Source organism: Triticum dicoccoides, chromosome 5A, assembly GCF_002162155.2.
Source record: "Triticum dicoccoides isolate Atlit2015 ecotype Zavitan chromosome 5A, WEW_v2.0, whole genome shotgun sequence".
Classification (NCBI taxonomy): domain Eukaryota; kingdom Viridiplantae; phylum Streptophyta; class Magnoliopsida; order Poales; family Poaceae; genus Triticum; species Triticum dicoccoides.
This window is the reverse complement of record NC_041388.1, coordinates 466873647-466895219: the sequence shown is the minus strand read 5'-3', so window position 1 is coordinate 466895219 and position 21573 is coordinate 466873647.

Genomic DNA, 21573 nt, shown 5'->3' with positions numbered 1-21573 from the left:
AATTTCAGAAAATACCCCAAACTTCTAAAAATCATATAAATTCAACCGTAGCTCAGAATGAAATAATTTATATATGAAAAATGATCAGAAAAATATGAAGAATCTGTTTATGCCATGATCATGCATGTTTGAACAAGTTAACCTCACTGAATAGGATGAATCATGATTAGGGTAATTTGTGAAAGAACATTTGGAGTTGGAGTTTAACCTTGTTTGAATTCCACTTCAATTAATTTGGCTTACAGCTGCACTAGCTCAAAACACCAGCATATTGCCATGTCATTATCATGCATCATATTGTTGCATCGCATTGATTGTGTTCTTTCTTGTTTGCCGGTAATTGTCCCCTCTCAGTAGACGACGTTCCGACGATTGTTCGATGACACCGATGAAGAACTATATTATCTTCAGAAGTGCCAGGCAAGCAAAACCCCCTTGTTCATTCCGATACAATCCTACTCTCTCGCCCTGCTCTCTTTTACTGCATTAGGACAACAACGAGTCATTTGTTACTTGCTGCGGTAGCTGAACCCCTTTATCCTCTGCATGACCTGTCATTGCCACAGTAAATAGATGAAACCCACTAGTATGAGTAGGAATTGTTTGAGCCCTGTTGTGCCTACTCATTCATGTTTGTTTGTCATGCCTGCTACTGCTTAGAGTTGAGTCAGGTCTGATTCATCGGGAATGAATCAGAGGTGTGTGAACATGTCCTACTGTGTGTGAGCTAAGTGTGTGAACACGATTTGGTAAAAGGTATCGGTGAGAGGCCATGTAGGAGTACATGGTGGGTTGTCTCATTGAAGCCGTCCTTAGGAACTGAGTTCTGTGTTTGTGATCCATGATTCAGCTACTACCATGCATTGGGCCCTGAAATATGACCCCGCTCGACTTCTTATTCACCCTTGTCCTCTGTCCAGCAGTTGCAAGTAGTTTCTGGTGTTTGTAGTATGCTGGAGGCCGTGGACAGCGCTGACCGTAGGGGTGGGCTGTGATGCGGTAGGTACGTGGCCGGGAATACCGGGCACCCGTTAGGTGTCACGGAACCCTGTACACATCGTTCGGGGCCGTATGGGAAACCTCGGCCGGACTCCCTGCGGATGGAACCTGGATAGGCGATAAACCTGGACTAGAGACTTAGGTGTTTAGGTAGGTCGTGGTCTACACCCACGTCGGTTTTCGCTTGAAGTCTGCCGAGCACATGTCGTGTGCAGACGCTAAGTGGTGGAAACATGTATGAACAAGTACACCCCTGCAGGGTTAACATCATCTATTCGAATAGCCGTGTCCGCGGTAAAGGACTTCTGGGTTGCTTATATCAGTTCATAGACAAGTGAAAGTGGATACTCTAAAATACGCAAGATAAGCGTGAGTGCTATGGATGGCGTTCTCGTAGGGAGACGGGAGCGGTTCCATAGTGGTGTATTGGTTGGTGAATATGTGGACTCGTGTGCGCCACCTCAAAAGAGTCGCTTGCAGTCGTAGTTCAGGATAGCCACCGAGTCAAAGCTGGCTTGCTGCAGTTAAACCCCCACCATCCCTTTGTTGATAATGATGCATATGTAGTTAGTTCTGATGTAAGTCTTGCTGGGTACATTTGTACTCACGTTTGCCTATTTTATGTTTTTGCAGAGAGACTTCGGTCTCGCTGGTAGTTCCGCGTGGACCTCGACGTTTAGCTTGTTACCTCAGCTACGATCTTGTGCCTCGGCAGGATTTGGTAGATAGTCAGGCTTCTCAGCCTTTTTCATTTATAGATGTCTGTACTCAGACATGATAGCTTCCGCTTGTGCTTTTCCTTGTATGCTCTGAATGTTGGGTCATGAGACCCATGTTTGTAATATCTCGCTCCTCGGAGCCTATCGAATAAATACTTGAGTTGTAGAGTCATGTTGTGATGCCATGTTGTACTTGCACATATCGAGCATATTGTGTGTATGTTATTGAAATGCTTGGTATGTGTGGGATCTGACTATCTAGTTGTTTATCCTTAGTAGCCCCTCTTACCTAGAAATGTCTCCTAGTGTTTCCACCGAGCCAGGGTAGCTTGCTACTGCTCCGGAACACTTAGGCTGGCCGGCATGTGTCCTTCTTCGTTCCTGTGTCTGTCCCTTCGGGGAAATGTCACGTGATGGATACCGGAGTCCTGTTAGCCCGCTACAGCCCGGTTCACCGGAGTCATGCTAGCCCAGTGCTACAGCCTGGATTCTCTCGCTGATGACCGACACGTTCGATGCTGGGTCATGGATGCCTGTCCCTGTAGGTTTGTGCCACTTTGCGTTTACGACTAGCCATGTCAGCCCGGGCTCCTTATCATATGGATGCTAGCGACACTATCATATACGTGTGCCAAAAGGCGCAAACGGTCCCGGGCAAAGGTAAGGCGACACCCGTGGGAATACCGTGCGTGAGGCCGCAAAGTGATATGAGGTGTTACATGCTAGATCGATGTGGCATTGAGTCGGGGTCCTGACACCTGGTCTTCTGCCTTTTGATCATCTGCTTAGTCCTTATTCCTTCAAACATAGTTCTAATTGGTTTGGCCCTAACATCAAGGATCACTTTGTTGAAAACCTCACTAAGGTTGTTCACAACAAGATCACTTTTGCAATTGTAATCCATTGAAGACCTACACCAAGTCTCCTTTGGAATTTTTGTAAGCCACTTCCAGGCATCCTCACACTCTGCTTTAAGCTCTGCCATTGCTAATTCATGGCCATGTTTGGTGAATCAGTAGCTAGCCTTATCTACTAGCTTTTTTAGTTCTGCTCCTCTGAAACCAGCTGACTGAAAATTTGCATAGATGTGCCTGAGGCAGTATCTCTGAGGGGAATCAGGGAACACCTCATTTATAGCCTTAAGAAGACCCTGATTGTAAATTAATAACCATGGTCATGAACAAAAACAAATAAATCCAGTAATAACTATATTTATCTGAACTACTGGCTAAGATAGGTTGCATACCTTTTGCCTGTCAGAAATAATGGTGTAGGTTCCAAATTTGCTTCCACTTCCAATGCAACATCTTAGCTGGGTTAAGAACCATGTCCAACTTTCTGAATCTTCCTTATCAACCACACCAAAGGCTATGGGGTAGATGTTGTTGTTGCCATCTCTTCCTTTGGCTGCAAGAATTTGCTGTCCAATGGTTAGCTTGATGAAGCAACCATCAAGCCCTGCATCCATACCCAAATTAGCTACCAAAAAATTACAACAAGATATTTTGAACAAAATGCAGTTATATATTTACCTATAAAGGGCCTGCAACCATTAAGAAATCCTTGCTTTGATGCATGCAAGCAGTAGATAGCTGGGTTAAGAACCATGTCCAACTTTCTGAATCTTCCTTATCAACCACACCAAAGGCTATGGGGTAGATGTTGTTGTTGCCATCTCTTCCTGTGGCTGCAAGAATTTGCTGTACAGTGGTTAGCTTGATGAAGCAACCATCAAGCCCTGCATCCATACCCAAATTAGCTACCAAAAAATTACAACAAGATATTTTGAACAAAATGCAGTTATATATTTACCTATAAAGGGCCTGCAACCATTAAGAAATCCTTGCTTTGATGCATGCAAGTAGTAGAACATGTACTTAAATCTAGGAGTTGGGGCAGGGTTTTCTGGGTCCTCAAATGTTGTAACTACACACCTGCTACCAGGGTTTGTGTCAAGAACTGCTTGTAGGTAGTCCCTCAGTCTATAGTACTGCTCCTTCTGGTCACCTTGTACAACCTTAATAGCCTTCCTCCTTGCCCTATAGGCCACACTCTTTGATACATCAACTGAAAACTTGACTTTGTTGTTTTTAATTAGTGAATCCACAGGTGCTCTAGGATCTGCTCTAAGAGAAGGCTCAACTGCTTTGGAAAGCCACTTAGTAGTAACCTTTGTGTTCTCTGCTGATGCTGGACAAGTTTGCTCCATGTTACACTTCTTAATGCAAAATGTTCTTTCATGAGCTATCCTGGAGGCACACATGTAAAATTCACATCCATGCTCTCTCTGTGAACACCAAACAATAATTCTTGTTGGAGTGTTCCTGTGGTAGTGAAAAGACCTCAAAGTCCTTATATGAAAATCTCTTAATGCTTCTCTGAACTGGTAAACAGAATCAAAACACAAGCTCTTGCACAAGAGTAAATGTGAATTGGGAATTGAAGGGTCAAAATATACCCTTTCCTTCATCTTTTTCTTACTACTCTTTGTCTTTGGCTTCTTTATGATGTATGGTAGTTCAACTTCATCTTCTTCTTCCTCATCACTTATGCCTGCATCCCAGCAAAACAAAACTCATCTGCTTCAGGAAACCAATCTTCAAAACGTTTTTTCTCTACCTCATTGTGACATCTACTAGTTGGCCCAGGTTCTTCACATGTTTCACAATAGCAGTACTTTGCAATGCTGTTTCCTCTTGAGAGGCACACTCTATTTCCATTTGTTGAACAGCTTCATCACTCCCATCTGAATGAACCGAATCATTAGAACAAAATTCAGACACTTCAGTGTCTCCTTCAAAGTGGTTCAAATCTGCCTCTCTTTGAATCCTGCTCCTCTCAAGCTGAGCCTTTCTATCATCTATCTCATTCTGAAGCTCAGATTGCTCCACAACCTTTTGCACACAACAACTCTCTTGAGTGTTCATGTAACTCTGAATAGCCTGTGTGCTTATTCCAGGTTCAACATCTCTCACAACCTTTATGTTCACAACATTAACATGATTAAAAAACTCCAACATTTCATGAACACTAGCTTCATTACCTAAATACTTTACTCTTTCAGATCCAATTTCCTCCTCCTTCACATAGTACATGTAATCACTCTGTCCATACCCTTCACTAGCAATGAGTGATTGTAGAGTAACAAAAGATATATCTGACTCATATATACCCCTTTTCACAGGGTTTCTTCCTTCTAAATGAAACCATATCTCCCACTTCTTGTCAGCAAAACTTCAGAAATAGGTGCTCATGAATTGAATTGAAAATGACAGAGCTACAAGTGCAATATAGTTTACTACACAACAATCTCTAACAAACACATCTTACTAATTTGCCAGATTGAAGCAGCTAACCAATTCATGAGCAGCTAACCAAATTGACAGATTGAAGCAGCTAACCTAGAAGATGATATTTCCATACCTGCAACACATTGGCGATGACTGGGCGAGCTGTGCCTCCTGCTGCTGCGAGCTGGCCTGCATTGAGAAGCTGGTGCTCCCCAACCAATTGTCGACTAAGCCCACAGCGTCCAAACTTGTGCCACCGCCGCCGCCACCACCCATATCGCCGACGCCCCCTCCGGAACCACCGCCGCCATCGTTGTCGCCGCCGCCGCCACCTAGTTCAGAGAGAGGGAGAGGACAGAGAGAGTGCAGCGAGAGGGGAGAGGATCAGATCTTGACCCATTGGCCGACCGACAGCCGCCGTTCCGACAGCGGACGCGCCGTTAACGGCCGTCAATGCGCGCCGGCCGCCCGTTAGCCCGCGTGGCAACTGTTCCCGGGCCCAACCGGTCAGAAACAGGGTTAGCGCGGGCGAAGCGAGCATTTTCGCGAGTTGGTAGTTTTTTGTCACGGTTTAGGAAAAATTTGGTTGTTTTTCGCACAAAAATGTAGAGTGGTAGTTTTCCGTCACGTTTCCGGCAAATGTGGTAGTTTTTGGTTAAATACTCCTCCTGTGGAGATGAGGGTACGTGGCCGGCTCGTCCTCTCCGGTGAGGGCAGGCCTGGAAATGGATCTGGAGCGAAACAGTTGTACCCACGACCCAATCCTCCTTCCAGTCGTGGTTGGTTTGACTCTTTTTTCTTTTCTTTTTTCATGATACTAGTAGTACTTTGGAACGGTCTGCAGTTCCTCCTTTCCTTTGCCATGTACTACGTACTAGTGGGGAACAGTGGAGGTGCTTGAGGACTCTTTGGACTTGGCTCGATACACACGCAAGAAAAAGCAACATCAGTAATGACGGTCGCTTCCCTTGGTTTTTTAAATATGTGGGACTTGCAATCCATGACGCATCAGTGGAAAAGCCAAACTAGTTTACCCGGTCGCGGCGGGGATCTGTTTTCTCGGTGGAAACTTGCCATGGGACCGATTCCACGGCGTACGGCACGCCACCTAATCAAATGAAAGATCCTCTCTCCTGTTAGACTCAGCAATGTGCGGTAGAAGTAGTAGAATTTGATCTCCTCTCGGATTCGACTTGCAAAGGTGGCGGCTCATGGTGCTACCCTAAATTTTTTTGTTTAACCTTTAAACCTCACAGATCATAATCTGATCCAATGAACTTTGAAACTGATACACATCCTTTCAAAACCGGCTCTTCTTCATCCGGAAAATTGCATGCTCCTTGATCTCTAGGAAAGATCCCTTCAAGAACTGAACACCACCGTGCGCGAGCCCCACGGTGTGCGCCAACTATCATGGAATTGTCACGGCAGATGTCCTAGTGTGAGGACTTAGTTGTGAGGCCAACGCATCTTTGTAGTAGCTTGAGAGGGGTTGAGCAAAATCAAGGGATGCAACACAAGACAAGGATTTAGACATCTTCGGGCCCCGGGAAACATCATCCGATAATAGCCCTACATGCTGTTTGTGGCTAGATCTCATTATGCTCATGGGAGAGTCGCGTATAAGCCGGCTCCCCCTTTGTGTCTAGCCCTAGCGATTGTTTTTTCTCTCCCCTCTTGGGGTGCCCTGCCCCTCCTTGTATATGTTGAAGGGGCAGGTTACATGACTAGTCCTAGTAGGATTAGGATTACTCTATTACAAGTGGAGTCCTGGCTTCCTTTGTAAAGGAAATATTCCTTATGCCTTCCGTATTAAGCCGGTCCACTATAACATGAGCCGGCCTACTGGGCCTTGGGCCCTTGTCATTCATCTGACCCGCCGTCGGGGCCATCATCAAGTAGCCAGACTCATGAGTCGTCACACCAGTGAACTGCGAGACCCGTGAGTCGCCAATCCTCCGGCGGGCCACGATGAAGCGCCAAGTCCAGCCGGGTCATACTTCCGGCCGGGTCATACCGCGGGGTATATCCCCGACAGGTTCGATAACCTTGGATTCATATCTGAGGGGAATACCTACCGCCGATGTGCTACATCATCCCTTCCTCTTTGGGGAAATACCGACGTAGCTTCAAGCGACATCAAAAGGAACCGCCGTTGCCAGGGAGGATCTTCAACATATACCAGGTTCCTTATCACAAATATTATCTCCTCGCAATTTACATGATTTTCCATTTGCCTCTCATTTTCCTCCCCCACACTTCACAAAAAAATTTAGTTTTATTCGCCCCTCTTTTTCGTTCGCCGTTTTCTTGTCGGATCTGTTTTTGTGGGTTGTTCTTGTTTGCATAGTCATGATGCCTCAAAGAAAATATTATGATGTTCCTTACCCCAATATTTTTCTTGAAATTGAAAAAAGTACTAAAGAATATATGACTACGCAGTTTGAGCATAATAAGTATTTTACCGAAGAACTTAAGGAACACTCCATTGTGGTTGATGCTATAAAAAAACAACTTGACGATATTAGTAGAGAAGTTTGCAATCTCCAATCTAAGTATGCTTTTGCTAAAAGTTTGGTAGGAAAGATATCCGATGCACAAGCTACTCTAGTAAATCAAATGGTCGTTAACCAATCTCATTAGAGGCTAAAAATGAAGATCTTAAAATGACTGGTGTTTCTTCTATTGATTCCTTGTTTAGTAAAGTTAAGATTGATGAAAAAGGGACTGGAGAAGAGTCAACTTTAGTTATAAGGCGTCCTCATAATTTAGAGGGTGAAAATCTTGTTGAGAAAATTGATAAAAGTGGGTTTGAAGAGGTCAAGACTTTAACTAGTGATGTGCCCACTCTTTTGGATTACAAAGACTTTAATTATGATAGTTGCTCTTTGATTGATTGTATTTCTTTGTTGAAATCCATTATAAATTCACCCCCATGCTTATGAACAAAATAAAGCTTTTACTAAACATATTGTTGATGCTATGATGAAAGCTTTAGAAGAAAAGTTGGAATTAGAAGTTTCAATTCCGACAAAATTACATGATGAATGGGAACCTACTATCAAAGTCAAGATTAAAATTATGAGTGTTTTGCTTGGTGTGACTTGGGTGCTAGTGTTTCTACAATTCCGAAATCTTTATGTCATGTGCTTGGTCTTAACGATATTGAAGACTGCTCTTTAAATTTGCACTTGGCGGATTCTACTATTAAAAAGCCTATGGGAAGAATTAATGATGTTCTTATTCTTGCAAATAGGAATTATGTGCCCATAGATTTTATTTTTCTTAATATTGATTGCAATCCGTCTTGTCCAATTATTCTTGGTAGACCATTTTTACGCACTATTGGTGTCATGATTGATATGAAAGAAGGCAATATTAAGTTCCAATTTCCTTTGAGGAAGTGTATGGAACACTTCCCTAGAAAAATAATCAGGCCACCATATGAATCAATCATGAGGGCATCTTATGGATCTCGAAACAAAGATGACAAAACTTAGATCCTTGCTTTATGCCTAGCTAAGGGCGTAAAACTATAACGCTTGTTGGGAGGCAACCCAATGAATAAAATTTATTTTTGCCTTTTGCTTTATGTTCTTGAGTGTTTGCACAATTATGCTACTGTTATGATTGTGTTTTTTGTTTTTTAATTAGTGTTTGTTTCAAGTAAAGTCTTTAGGATCTTCTTGGGTGATAGTTGTTTGATCTTGCTAAAAAAACAGAAACTTTTGCGCTCGCGAAAATAATTTTCATTTTTAACCAGAGAGCGATAAAATATCAATTCCTTTTGAATTAAATTAACATACAAATTTCCCAGGTAGTCCTAATTGTTCAAAGTTTATGGAGTTACAGAAGTATTTGAATCGCCCAGATTGCTACAGACTATTCTGTTTTTGATAGATTCTATTTTCTTTGCATTCTGTGCTTGTTTTAATGGCTCTATGGTTTTCTTTGATGAGTTTTTGCCATAGAAAAGTTGGAATATAGTAGATATAATTCAAGAACAAAATAAGAATTGTTTACTACAACACTTATAGTAGTGATTTGTTTTCTTATACTAACGGATCTCACGAAGGCTTTTGTTGAGTTTTGTGTGATTGAAGTTTTCAAGCTTCGGGTTATCTTACGATGGATGAAGGAATAAGGAGTAAGAAGAGCCTAAGATTGGGGATTCCCCAGCATCCCAAGCTATTATCCAAAAGAGAGCAAGCAACTAATCTTGGGGATGCCCCCGAGTGGCATCCCCTCTTTCTTCTAACGACCATCGGTATTTTACTCAAAGCTATATTTTTATTCATCATGTATTATGAGTTTTGCTTGGAGCGTCTTGTATGATATGAGTCTTTGCTTGTTTTATTTTCTGTTTAAGTCTTGATTCCTTGCTGGACACACCTATTTGGGAGAGCCAAAATTATGTCATGACTTGTTAAAATTGCTCTATGTGCTTCACTTAAATTTTTTATGAGCTATGGACTTGCTCTAGTGCTTAACTTATATCTTTTTGAGCATGGTGTGCTTTAGTAGTTTTTGAAGAAATGCTCTCTTGCTTCACTTAGATTTATTTGAGAGTTATTAAAAAAGTTCAAGAAATTCTCTCTTTCTTCACTTAAATTAATTTGAGAGAAAGAAATATTATGCTTGTGATCTTCACTTATATTTGTTTAAGCTTATCAAAAGCAACACATGAAAATTAGTCCCAAAGTGATAGATATCCAAGAAGGATATAATAAAACCTTCATGAAGATCATTGGACAAAATAAACTTGATTCTTAGTAATAGTTTTGGGATATGATGATGTGATACCTGAGTCATGTTGATGAGTAATTATGCTTTAGTAAGAATCTTGGTGTTAAGGTTTGTGATTCCCTATGCAAGCACGAAAGTCAATAATTATTCAATGAAATTATATCCTACTTGCGGTGCATTATTCGGTGTTAATTATGCTTAATGATCGCTTATGAGATTATTTGTTTCTTGGTTGGTCGCTTCTCAATGTTTTGCTAGCCTTCATTTTGGACTAAATATGATCACTACTTATGCATCCAAAAACTTTTAAACCAGTTTTGCCACATGAGTCCACTATATCTACCTATATGCGGTATTCTTTTGCCGTCCTAACCAAATTTGTATGTGCCATCTCTAATTTTAAAAATAAACTTCGCTTTTGTGTGTTCGTACCGCTCGTGAGCGGTGAGGGGTGGCTAATATTTTCCATGCTAGATGTGTTATTCTCATGATGAGTGTTTATTCACTTGTCATTGCACAAGAGTAAGGCAAAGGTATTAAGGATGCCCAGTCCCGAAATGAAAAATGAATTTACTTTATGTTGTCAAATAATAAATTCCTTGGAAAGTGTTGGTATGGAAGGCACCCGTGGCTACGGTTAGCCATGGAAAGTGAAAGTATGGTGGAAAAAGGAATAAACTTTATTTTCTGTTTGGGAAGCGCCTATGATATATCTAGCATGGAAAGTGTTAGGAACTCTAGGTCATTTTCGTTGGTGGGAAGGACACACCTCCCAAAATGTTTTTATCTCTAAGTTTTTTGCTTTGAGCTCTGGCACCTCTACAAATCCCTACTTCCATCTGCGAAGGGCCTTTCTTTAACTTTATGAAATTTTTATTTTTAAATTTGAGTCTCCCTCTTCTCTTATAAAGCGCCAACTAGGAGGCACTATGATCGTACTTGAGCATTGGGTGTAGTTAATATGTGAGTGTGTTTCCTGAATGGATCAATGATTGAGCATGATGGGCTAGGGATAGCTTATTTTAGCGTTGATATTTTGAAAGACATGGTTGCTTGTTGATACGCTTGAGTATTTAAGTTATCATGTCAAAACTAGACTATTGCTTTGAAAAATAAAAAAGTCCAAATGTCCATGTTATAAAGAAAAGAATATGATATGACATGTTAGGCATCATTCCACATCAAAAATTCTGTTTTTATCACTTACCTACTCGAGGACGGGCAGGAGTTAAGCTTGGGGATGCTGATACGTCTCCAACGTACTATAATTTTTGATTGTGCTATGCTATTATATTATCAATCTTGGATGTTTTATAGTCATTTTTGGTACTAACCTACTGACATAGTGCCAAGTGCTAGTTGTTGTTTTTTACATGTTTTTTACATCGCAGGAAATCAATACCAAACGGAATCCAAATGCAACGATACTTTACGAAGATTTTTTATGGACTAGAAGACACCCAATGGGCCATGGCTGCGCTTGGGGGTGCTCCGAGGGGAGCACAACCCGCCAGGGCATGCTAGGAAGCCCAGGCGCGCCCTGTTGGATTGTGCCCACCTCAGGTGCCCCCAGACCGCCTCTTTGCTCTATAAATACCCCAATATTCCAGAAACCCTAGGGGAGTCGACGAAAATCAATTCCAGCCACCGCAGAGTTCAGAACCACCAGATCCAATCTGGACACCATCACGGAGGAGTTCACCACTTCCATTCGTGCCTCTCCCATGATGTGTGAATAATTCTTTGTAGACCTTTGGGTCCGTAGTTAGTAGCTAGATGGCTTCCTCTCTCTCATTTGATTCTCAATACAATGGTCTCTTGGAGATCCATATGATGTAACTCTTTTTTTGCGATGTGTTTGTTGGGATCGGATGAACTTTGAGTTTATGATCAGATCTATCTTTTTATATCCATGAAAGTTATTTGAGTTTCTTTGATCTCTTATATGCCTGATTTCTTATAGCCTCGTATTTCTTCTTCGATATTTGGGTTTGCTTTGGCCAACTTGATCTACTTATCTTGCAATGGGAAGAGGTGCTTTGTAGTGAGTTCGATCTTACGGTGCATGATCCCAGTGACAGAAACAGAACTGACACGTATGTATCATTGCTATTAAGGATAAAACGATGGGTTCTATCTCTACATAGATAGATCTTATCTACATCATGTCATCATTCTTATTGCATTACTCCATTTCTCCATGAACTTAATACACTAGATGCATGCTGGATAGCGGTCGATGTGTGGAGTAATAGTAGTAGATGCAGGCAGTGTTGGGGAACGCAGTAATTTCAAAAAAATCCTACACACACGCAAGATCCATCAAGGTGATGCATAGCAATGAGCAACAGAGTCCACGTACCCTCGTAGACCGAAAGCGGAAGCGTTAAGTAACGCGGTTGATGTAGTCGAACATCTTCGCGATCCAACCGATCAAGTACGGAATGCATGGCACCTCTGCGATCTGCACACGTTCAGCTCGGTGACGTCTCTCGTATTCTTGATCCAGCTGAGGCCGAGGAGAGTTTCGTCAGCACGACGGCGTGGTGACAGTGATGATGAATTTACCGACGCAGGGCTTCTCCTAAGCACTACAACGATATGACCAAGGTGGAAATCTAAGGATGGGGGCACCGCAGACAGTTAAGATCAACTTTGATGTGTTCTAGGGTGCCCCCTTCCCCACGTATATAAAGGAGGGAGGGGGAGGCCGGCCGGAGGAATCCTCCTCCTAGTAGGAGTAGGACTCCTTGTTGGTGTCAAAACTGGCAGATCTCGGGTAGGGGGTCCCGAACTGTGCGTCTAAGGATCGATGGTAATAGGAGACAGGGGACACGATGTTTACCCAGGTTCGGGCCCACTTGATAGAGGTAATACCCTACTTCCTGCTTGATTGACTTTGATGAGTATAGGGGTTACAAGAGTTGATCTACCTCGAGATCGTATGTTGTGGTCTAAACCCTACAGGTATGATGAGTAATGTCATAAGTATCTAGCGACTAGCCTGGCCTTGGCTTATATAATGTACCAGAGGCCTAGGATAACAAGAGTCCTAGTCGAGTACGCCGGTGGAGAGGAGTCCTTGTCTTAATCACCAAGTCTTGTGGAATCTTCCTCGTGTATACATCGGCTGTCTGAACTGGCCCATGAGCATACGGACATGGGGGTCCTCGGCCCAATCCAACTGATTGGGAGATGACGTGGTGAGTACCCCCTAGTCCAGGACACCGTCAGTAGCCCCCTGAACCGGTCTTCAAGTTGGGGACGCTCCTCGATTCTTCCGAACTGTTCTTCATATTCGGTCATCGGTCTTGAAAACTAGTTCAACAAATCTTCCCATCTTCGATCTTGAGGATCACCGAAGTAAATCCGAAGAGTTTACACATTGGTTATCCGAGGAGCCCCTCTAAGTTCTCGGCCTTTATCAATGCATTGTTATTTTTATGCCACACCACGGGTTTGAAGTTGTTCCCGGGCGGCAGCATCCTCTTGCGTCTGAGCTCCCATGCCGGACTGCATTCGAGGTAGTTTTTGCAGCCGAGCACCAACGCCAGACCGCTTTCGAGCTCCAACATCGGAATGTATCTGAGCTCCAACACCGGACTATGTCCATGCTCCAACGCCGGACTGTATCCGGGCTCCAATGCTGGACTATATCCGAGGTGTCATAAATCACCTTGGTTCAAAAAAGTTGAAGGAGTTTAGCCGAGCTTAATGCCGGAAATTCCCTCTATGGAGCCAGCCACTAGCGCCCAAGCTTTATGCCGGACTGCTTCCAAGGTGGTGCACCACCCCGACCACGAGCTGATTTTTTGTCAATATTTTTTATTAGTGCAATTTATTCGGTGCCGAGATATATAGCTAGTAGCCCTCAAGGTTTGTATCGATCTAAAAACTGAGATGCCCCTGAAGGATGACATAAGACCGCTGATCCCAGTAGCCCCTGAGACTCAGGTTGATTCACAAAATCGGCCCGAGGATCAACTCCTAACTCGGCGGAATACTTTGGGACACAAAAAGCGGTGTGCAAACTCCTCGAGACTCAGATTGGGTGAGGCCAACCAACCTGAGGATCATAATCTCCTCAAAAGCTATATTGCACTTAAAATTTTCTGCATTGGATTGTCAATGCAGTAGCCCCAGAGACACTGGTCGGGTGGCAACACTAGGTCAGGGGATCGATACGCCCCTTTTAATATTAGTGAATGATAAGCCCGAAGCCCAGTAGCCCCCGAGCCTTAATGTGGGCATGGGTGGCCGAATTAAGGATCGATATCGAGAGTAAAACCACAAATTATGTGTAATGATTCTTTGTATCCAAGTACTTTACATCACTAATGCTCGGACCCACATTGTACAAAACTTTGTTGACCGACCATCGGCTTCAACCTCCTCAGCCAGAAGCCGGGGAGTGTTTGTCCTACTTTATAAAGCCGTTATAAGGGCAAAGATTTATGGAAAACAAGGCAATCCGGCCATACGATTTTATAAACAAAGGTACACGGAGAGATATGTTATATTACTTAATGTAAGAAACATCTTCCAAGGAAAATAGTCCTGCTATTGGTTCCTTTCTTTGGGTCGTCATGCTTATCATGATCATGAAACCTCACCTTCGATCAATGTGGGAGGAAAATATTGAGGATTTAGTTCGGGGAAAGTTCTCGGACTCTGTGGTATTAATGAACCAAATTTTTTACTTTCGTCGTTGCCGACCAATGTGATCCTTTAAGATCGCTAGCTTTCGGCTTCACCCAGTCTGAGGTACTAACTCGAATGACCCGGTAGTAAAAATCACAGAGGTGCTCCCTTTACCGCCTAGCCGAACAATCGGGAAGGTAGGGGTAAGCACATGAGCTAGGCAACCCATCTTGGCAAAAATCTTAAGTCAAATTGATGCATATTTCTGGCTTTATAACAATGATTACAGAAGGTAGCCCTTGTATATTAAATACAAATGATGATGATATGTTTATTTTGACTCCGTTGTGACCGTTTATCAATTGAAAGTGGCCCATCGTCGGCTTCTACCCCTTTGTAGATACTACGCAGGGTGTCTCCGTAATAACAAGACAACCCTTAGCCGACGTCTCGGTACCCGAAGGCGGTTGTGTTCGCGGAAACGAGGCAATCAGATATGCGGGCTTTATAACTTTCACTTAGTCATAGGAGCTTTAAACTGGGGAAGCTAGCTATGAGCCCCCTGTTAGTGTTCAGAGACATCCGAGGTCAAGCCGTAAACGCTTCAGCCAGTGTTATGAACGGCCCGTCATTTAACACAGTCATCGGACCGCTGACCAGTTTACGCTTATTGTGACAGTCAGTTTTCGGCTTTCTCCACTAAGGTGGTTAACCATGTGAGCTGGAAGCACAATCGCAGTGGTTCTCCCTTTGCACACCTAGCCGAACAAAGCGGAACGTAGGAGGCAAGCGCAGGAGCCGATCAACCCAACTATTGACCTAAGACACAATTCAAAATCGATGCATATTTAGCAATATCCAAGAATGTTTTTGCCGAATCACTAAAGGTGTCCGGCGTTGCACTACGAGACTTGTGCCGAAAACACACAAATAGTTTGAAAGTGCCATAAGCTTGGAAAACCAAAAAACGTCAGTAAAAACTTGACGTCCGAACAAGATCAAGTGTTCGGTGCCAATCCGAAAATTGGAAAAAATAAAAAACCGTGCTTTAACATGACACACCCAATCTCAACACTTCAAGCGGGCCAGCCTACGGCTTCGAGCTCCTTATCCCAAAGGAGGAGTACTTCTTCAAGGCCAGTTTAGAGAACAAAACTCAAGCGGCTTTTTAGAGAGAAGACATGCTATCCGGCTATTGACCATACACTCAAGTCGAAAAAGGAGCGGTAGAAAAAGACTGTGCAATGACCAAGAAGAAAACACATTTACTATAAAACGGCTCATATAAATTTTAAGAGCCCCCAAGTGACTTGGGTAAAAGAATTTTATGTATAATGATTGTATGTACCGATGTACTTATATCATATATGTGTTCACCCGAACTTTAAACGCGTCTTAACCGACCGTCGGCTTCTCCCTCTTCGGTCAAGGACCGAAAAGTGTCATGTACTCCACCTGTCGAAAGCATCGACAGTGTTTTGATAAGCAGGCAATCAGGCCATAAGGCTGTAACAGACAAAGCGCGCTCAGGGAACTTATGCTATATTACTGACGAAGTGTAAGAAGCATCTTTGAAGAAAATAGTATCTCGACCGATACCTTTCTTCGGTTGCTCATTGTTACTATGAGACTTGTGCAATAGATTTTTTGTACTCATGAGTTCCGTTGTGTGCCGACTATTATTGAAAACGATAAGAGCACTAGCTTTCGGCTTCACCCAGTCTGAGGTACTAACTCGGATGACCTGGTAGTAACAATCACAGAGGTGCTCCCTTTACCGCCTAGCTGAACAATCGGGAACGTAGGGGTAAGCACAGGAGCCAGGCAACCCAGCTTGCGAAACACTTAAGTCAACATGGTGCAGATTGTGGCGTAATACACGAACAAGGAACGAAGCCGTACAAGTATAATCATATGCAAGAGGAAAGGCTTCATAAAGGAAGCCCCCAAGTAAATGGGTTATTTGAATTTGCTTGCAACAAACAAGGTTTTGACAAAGAAAGTTTTTCGCAAATGACTTTTTGTCAAGAAAGCATAATGCTTGGTCGAACCGAACGACATTTAAAACTAAAGGTTTTTAAGAATAGAAGCGACTTAGCTGGTTAATGTGCTCGGTGTCGATGCACGGCCCGAGCTTACGGCGTGACAAGGTCCCAGCCCCCAAGCCAGTCCCGAGGTGGCGGAGCGAAGAGCTCGGCACTCCGATGTGGCGGCATAGCACGGCCAATGTAGGCAGGCAGTGTGACGCCGAAGTCTCCGGCGTGGCGTAATGAAGTAATGATGAAGCCCTCGGTCTAGCCGAGGTGACGTGGTACGTCGGTACGCCGAGGTGACAGCGCTGCCCGACCCGGATCCTTTACTTGTGCACAGAAAATAGTGTAAGCCGGAGATGATAGGAATAATATTTTTTTTTGCATAATTAATAGTTTACGCAAAGTGAGTAATAAAAGACATATGGCCTGTGGCCGAACACTCAATGAGGTAGAGCTCTCTCAGCGATGCCGAAGTCACCGAGGCAACCAAACATGTCGGTATGGCAATTCGACCAACAAGGTGATCACGCGAGCCAATTTGGACAACGATGCCGGCTTGCCAAAGTGACCGCGTGACGCAGTCGAAGTCGATCACCTACACACATAAAATAGTGCGGTCCGAAAAGGATAATTGCATTTCGCAAAAATAATTTATTGAAAGAGATGTGGCCTAGCGCCGAAGTCATGTCGATGTAGGGCGTGGCGTGACGCGGTGAAGACGTGGCCAAGCTTGAATTCGCAGGCCGGTTTGAGTTCGGGATGCGGCATTCGCCGAACTATATACGGAAACTGACCGAACCACCACGCGACCGTTGTTAATGCGGCCACCATTTGATAGACCTGTGTACAGATGATGAAACAAACCAGAGTAATAATTCCTTGGGAAAAATAAACCCAAGCAAGAAAAAAAAATACTAGGATTAATATCACCTGGTTTATCTGTTGTAGCAATCTGAAGAAAGGTTACTCCCAAAACTGGGACTCCATCCGCACACCCATTGCCTGATGGGCGATAAAGTGACAGCATGGCGATGCTGGCAAAGGTGGGCTCGCCGAGGCAAAGCCCCCGGTCCAGCTAACATGATGAAGCTGGTCAGCTGGTGACGCCGAAGTCACCGGAGTATGTTGATGAAGAAATAGCAAAGTCCCCGGTTTGTGACACGGTCAATGTCGGATTGATGAAGTGACCGAGCGGCGATGTCGGTGCACCTGGCCCGTGCAATCCATGGGGCGATGGTGTTGGTGATGATTTATTCTTCACGATGCCGAACTCTTGTTCGGCTTGCCGAGCTAATGATCCGATAACGTTAGACTCGGCTCGATGAAGCGACGATCTGTCTAGCGCAGGTCGACAGACGTGGAGCAATGTTATCGGACTGGTGTGACACTAGCGCGATGGTGAAGAGTGCCTCGAAGAAGGCTTAAACTTTTATGGGAACGTGTTAAAAACAACGCACAATACCATAGAAGAAAATTCCTTTAAAAAGGTTGTCCAATATCACATTCATAAAAAAACATGAATTCTGGTCGGATCCGTATTCGCGCAGAAAACAGGTCCGAAAAGTGATGCACTAATCGGAAGGTTCCCGGAGATTGGACGGTCGGATCGAGCTGAAAGTTTGAGGGGTGGTAGGTATAGGAATTCTGCAGCCGATCAACGGTTGGTCTTCCAAAGGACGTCTGAGCTAGGTGCTAGAGAGCACGCCCTAAACTCGTCCGGATTCCCGTCCAGATTTGACAGGGTTCTGGTATATCGTAGAATGCCCGAGATTCCTCCATCGGAACTCGATGAAATTTTGTATGGTTGTTGTAGACTCAATTCTGCACAATTCCAACAAAGGAATCGTCAAAGCGATGCTCGAGGAGGTGGTGGCAGCGGATACAAGTTCGCTATTCGAAAAAATAGCACGGTCGCCCGAGGGCAATGCTGACGTTGAGCCGCCGAGCTCCATGGATGATTCCTCCGTGATCTTGATAGAGATCGGAGTTGATGTTGATGAAGGCCCCCGTCCGAACATGACGATCGGAGATGGAGTGGTCCTCAGACGAGCCAAGGTGACCAGTCAAGCCAGTGACGAAGTTTCCAGCATCGCAGTTGATCTGCGGGCGAGCCATTGATCCTTTGCCGATCACACAATGGAACTCTCAATGAAAGCACTATTATCGGTGTCAAAACCGGCAGATCTTGGGTAGGGGGTCCCGAACTGTGCGTCTAAGGATCGATGGTAACAGGAGACAGGGGACACGATGTTTACCCAGGTTCGGGCCCTCTTGATGGAGGTAATACCCTACTTCCTGCTTGATTGATTTTGATGAGTATAGGGGTTACAAGATTTGATCTACCTCGAGATCGTATATTGTGGTCTAAACCCTACAGGTATGATGAGTAATTTCATAATGATCTAGCGACTAGCCTGGCCTCGGCTTATATAATGTACCAGAGGCCTAGGATAACTAGAGTCCTAGTCGAATACGCCGGTGGAGAGGAGTCCTTGTCTTGATCACCAAGTCTTGTGGAATCTTCCTCGTCTATACATCGGCTGTCTGAACTGGCCCATGAGCATACCGCCATGGGGGTCCTCGGTTCAATCCAACTGATTGAGAGATGACGTGGTGAGTACCCCCTAGTCCAGGACACCGTCACTCCCCCTTTCCTAGTACTACTAGGAGAAGAGGAAGCAGGGGGAAGCACTACAAAAAAAATACACTTCCATGATGATACGTGTTTGTCAGAGTAGGTCACGTTTTCTGTCATCCATGACAATTTTATGACAGAATCAAGATAGTCATACATGTGTTGTCGTAGAAGTGTTCCATGACATTACCAAAATTATCATCACGGAAGTGTCCACTTCCATGACGATAAATCGCGCGTCACAGAAGTGCTTTCGTCAAGGGTGACCAACATGTGGCATCCACCGTAACGGAACACCGTTAAGCTACCGGGTCCGGTTTTGGATCTGATAACCTGTTAACAACCTCGACCAATGGGGATTTTCCACATGTAAAATCATCACTGGCTGGAGGGAACACTCGTCGGCTCGCCGTTGGGACAGATGTCATCCACTCATTGGACCCAAAGAGCCTATGATATGTCAACACGTGGCACGACCCAACAGAGGCCAATTCCTATGAAAAGACCAGCCCGTTTGACTTGGTCAAAAGGTGGCGGGCTGGCCCACGGCAAGCCTGTTAACGGCATGTTCGCATATAGACCATTTACAGTCCGCTAACCCAGGGCCCGTTTACGGCCTATCCGAATTCGGCCCAGTAGCGTCATTTGGGCCGTCCAATATAATTCCAGCCTGTTTTAACTTCCGGCCCATGTATGGCCCATGACGTCTTTCAGCCCATATGAGGCCCTTAGTAACCCTCGGCCCATTAATGACTCGTGGTAAAACTGGCCTGTAATGAACAGTGTATCACTTTATAACCATTAACAACCCATTATTCCGTTGGGCCGTTTTTAGCCCATGTTATCTTTCGGCCTTCTCAGGGCCTATTTATTCTTGGGCTCATTTCCAGCATTCGTTTACGTTTGGCCCGTTACTGTCATTTTCTGCTTGTGGGCCAAATTCAGCCCGTGGTTACAGTCGGCCCGTTTGTGGCCCGTTAATACGTTGGGCCGTTTTCATATCGTCATCAAATACGGCCGATTAACGACGGCCCGTTATGGTCGGCCCATGAACGGACGATTTCAACTCTAGCCCATTTACGGCCATAATGTGGTCTGTTATTGGCCCATGTTTGGCCAACCGATCATACGGCCCGTAGAAGGCCCATTGATGATACGGCCCGTAGAAGGCCCATTGTGTCAACGGCCCCTATAAGGCCCATGGTTTCTACGCCCCGTATAAGGCCCATTGTTTCTACGGCCCTTAGAAGGCCCATTGTTTCTACGACCCGTACGAGGCCCATGTTAACTATAGTAAATATGTAGCCCATGGTTAATGTGGCCTAGTTTTAAAAAATAGGTTATTGCGGCCACTAGCAAACCGCGGAAAAATAACTGCACTGACTACAAGAAAAGAGATAAACAAGACAATAAGGAAATAAACAGGCAAGCAACTTACGCTAGGCTATCATGGCTATTACACATATTACATCCACTTGGCATCAAAGTTTGCCACTAGTGCAAATATAGGGAACAAAGCAGCATATAAACGACGCAGCAAAACAAGTCCAGAACTAAAACCACTTCAGAAGAGCTCAAGAAACAATATCCTGGGTACCCATAATGCTGGCAAGATGCTTAGCAAGCTTATTAACTTTCTCTTGTTTGGCGCTTAAATCCTCCAGCACTTGCTGTTGCACCAGAAAGTATGCATCTGAATTCTATAGGGACTTCCTCAGTCCTTCGGCTTTCTGTCGCATAACATCTGATCGATGTCTTTCAACTTGAAGTTGAGACTCAAGAAGCCGAATTGATTCAGGCAGCGAGTTCGAAGAGCTGGTGCCAGCAGTAGTAGCCAGTAACTCGAACACTACATCAAGACAGGACTTTGGGGTTGTCTCAGTGTCTTCAATATAGTTTTTATCAGCTTTCTTGAAGACCAACATGGATGTCTCACTATCTTGAACCTTATCTGCATTACTTCTTGTACCATTGCATAATGAGGTACTCTTCACCAATATTTTATTCGCATTCTAAAAGAAAACAAACAAACACATCACAGGTTTACAATGTAGTATATGAAACTCATTTTGGTAAACTAGTTCAGTAGTAAGGTGGACATGATAACAACATGAAACAAACATATATCTATGTAGTATGGTCACTGTATGGTCTATATCATTCTAGTTTATGTTGCCAAGTCAAGATAGATACCGTTTGAATCATATCTATTTAAGACAAAGCAGCTTAGACATAATATAAGTGTGGGAAACTACACAACAATAACAACACTTGTAAGGTGCATGGCATGAGAATACAACTGTTTATTCAATTGAAACTGAAATCAACATAGAGCAAGTTACAACAACAAACACGTTAAAGAAACAGGTTTAAAACATACTTGTTGCGCCATTGGAGTTTCAATTGCATCCTTCAAATTTGAAATTAGTGGGTATGAGTAAATACAGTGATGCAAGAGCAAAGTAGTATGAACCATAGCTATGGAACCTAGCCTGAGAACAATTCTTCTT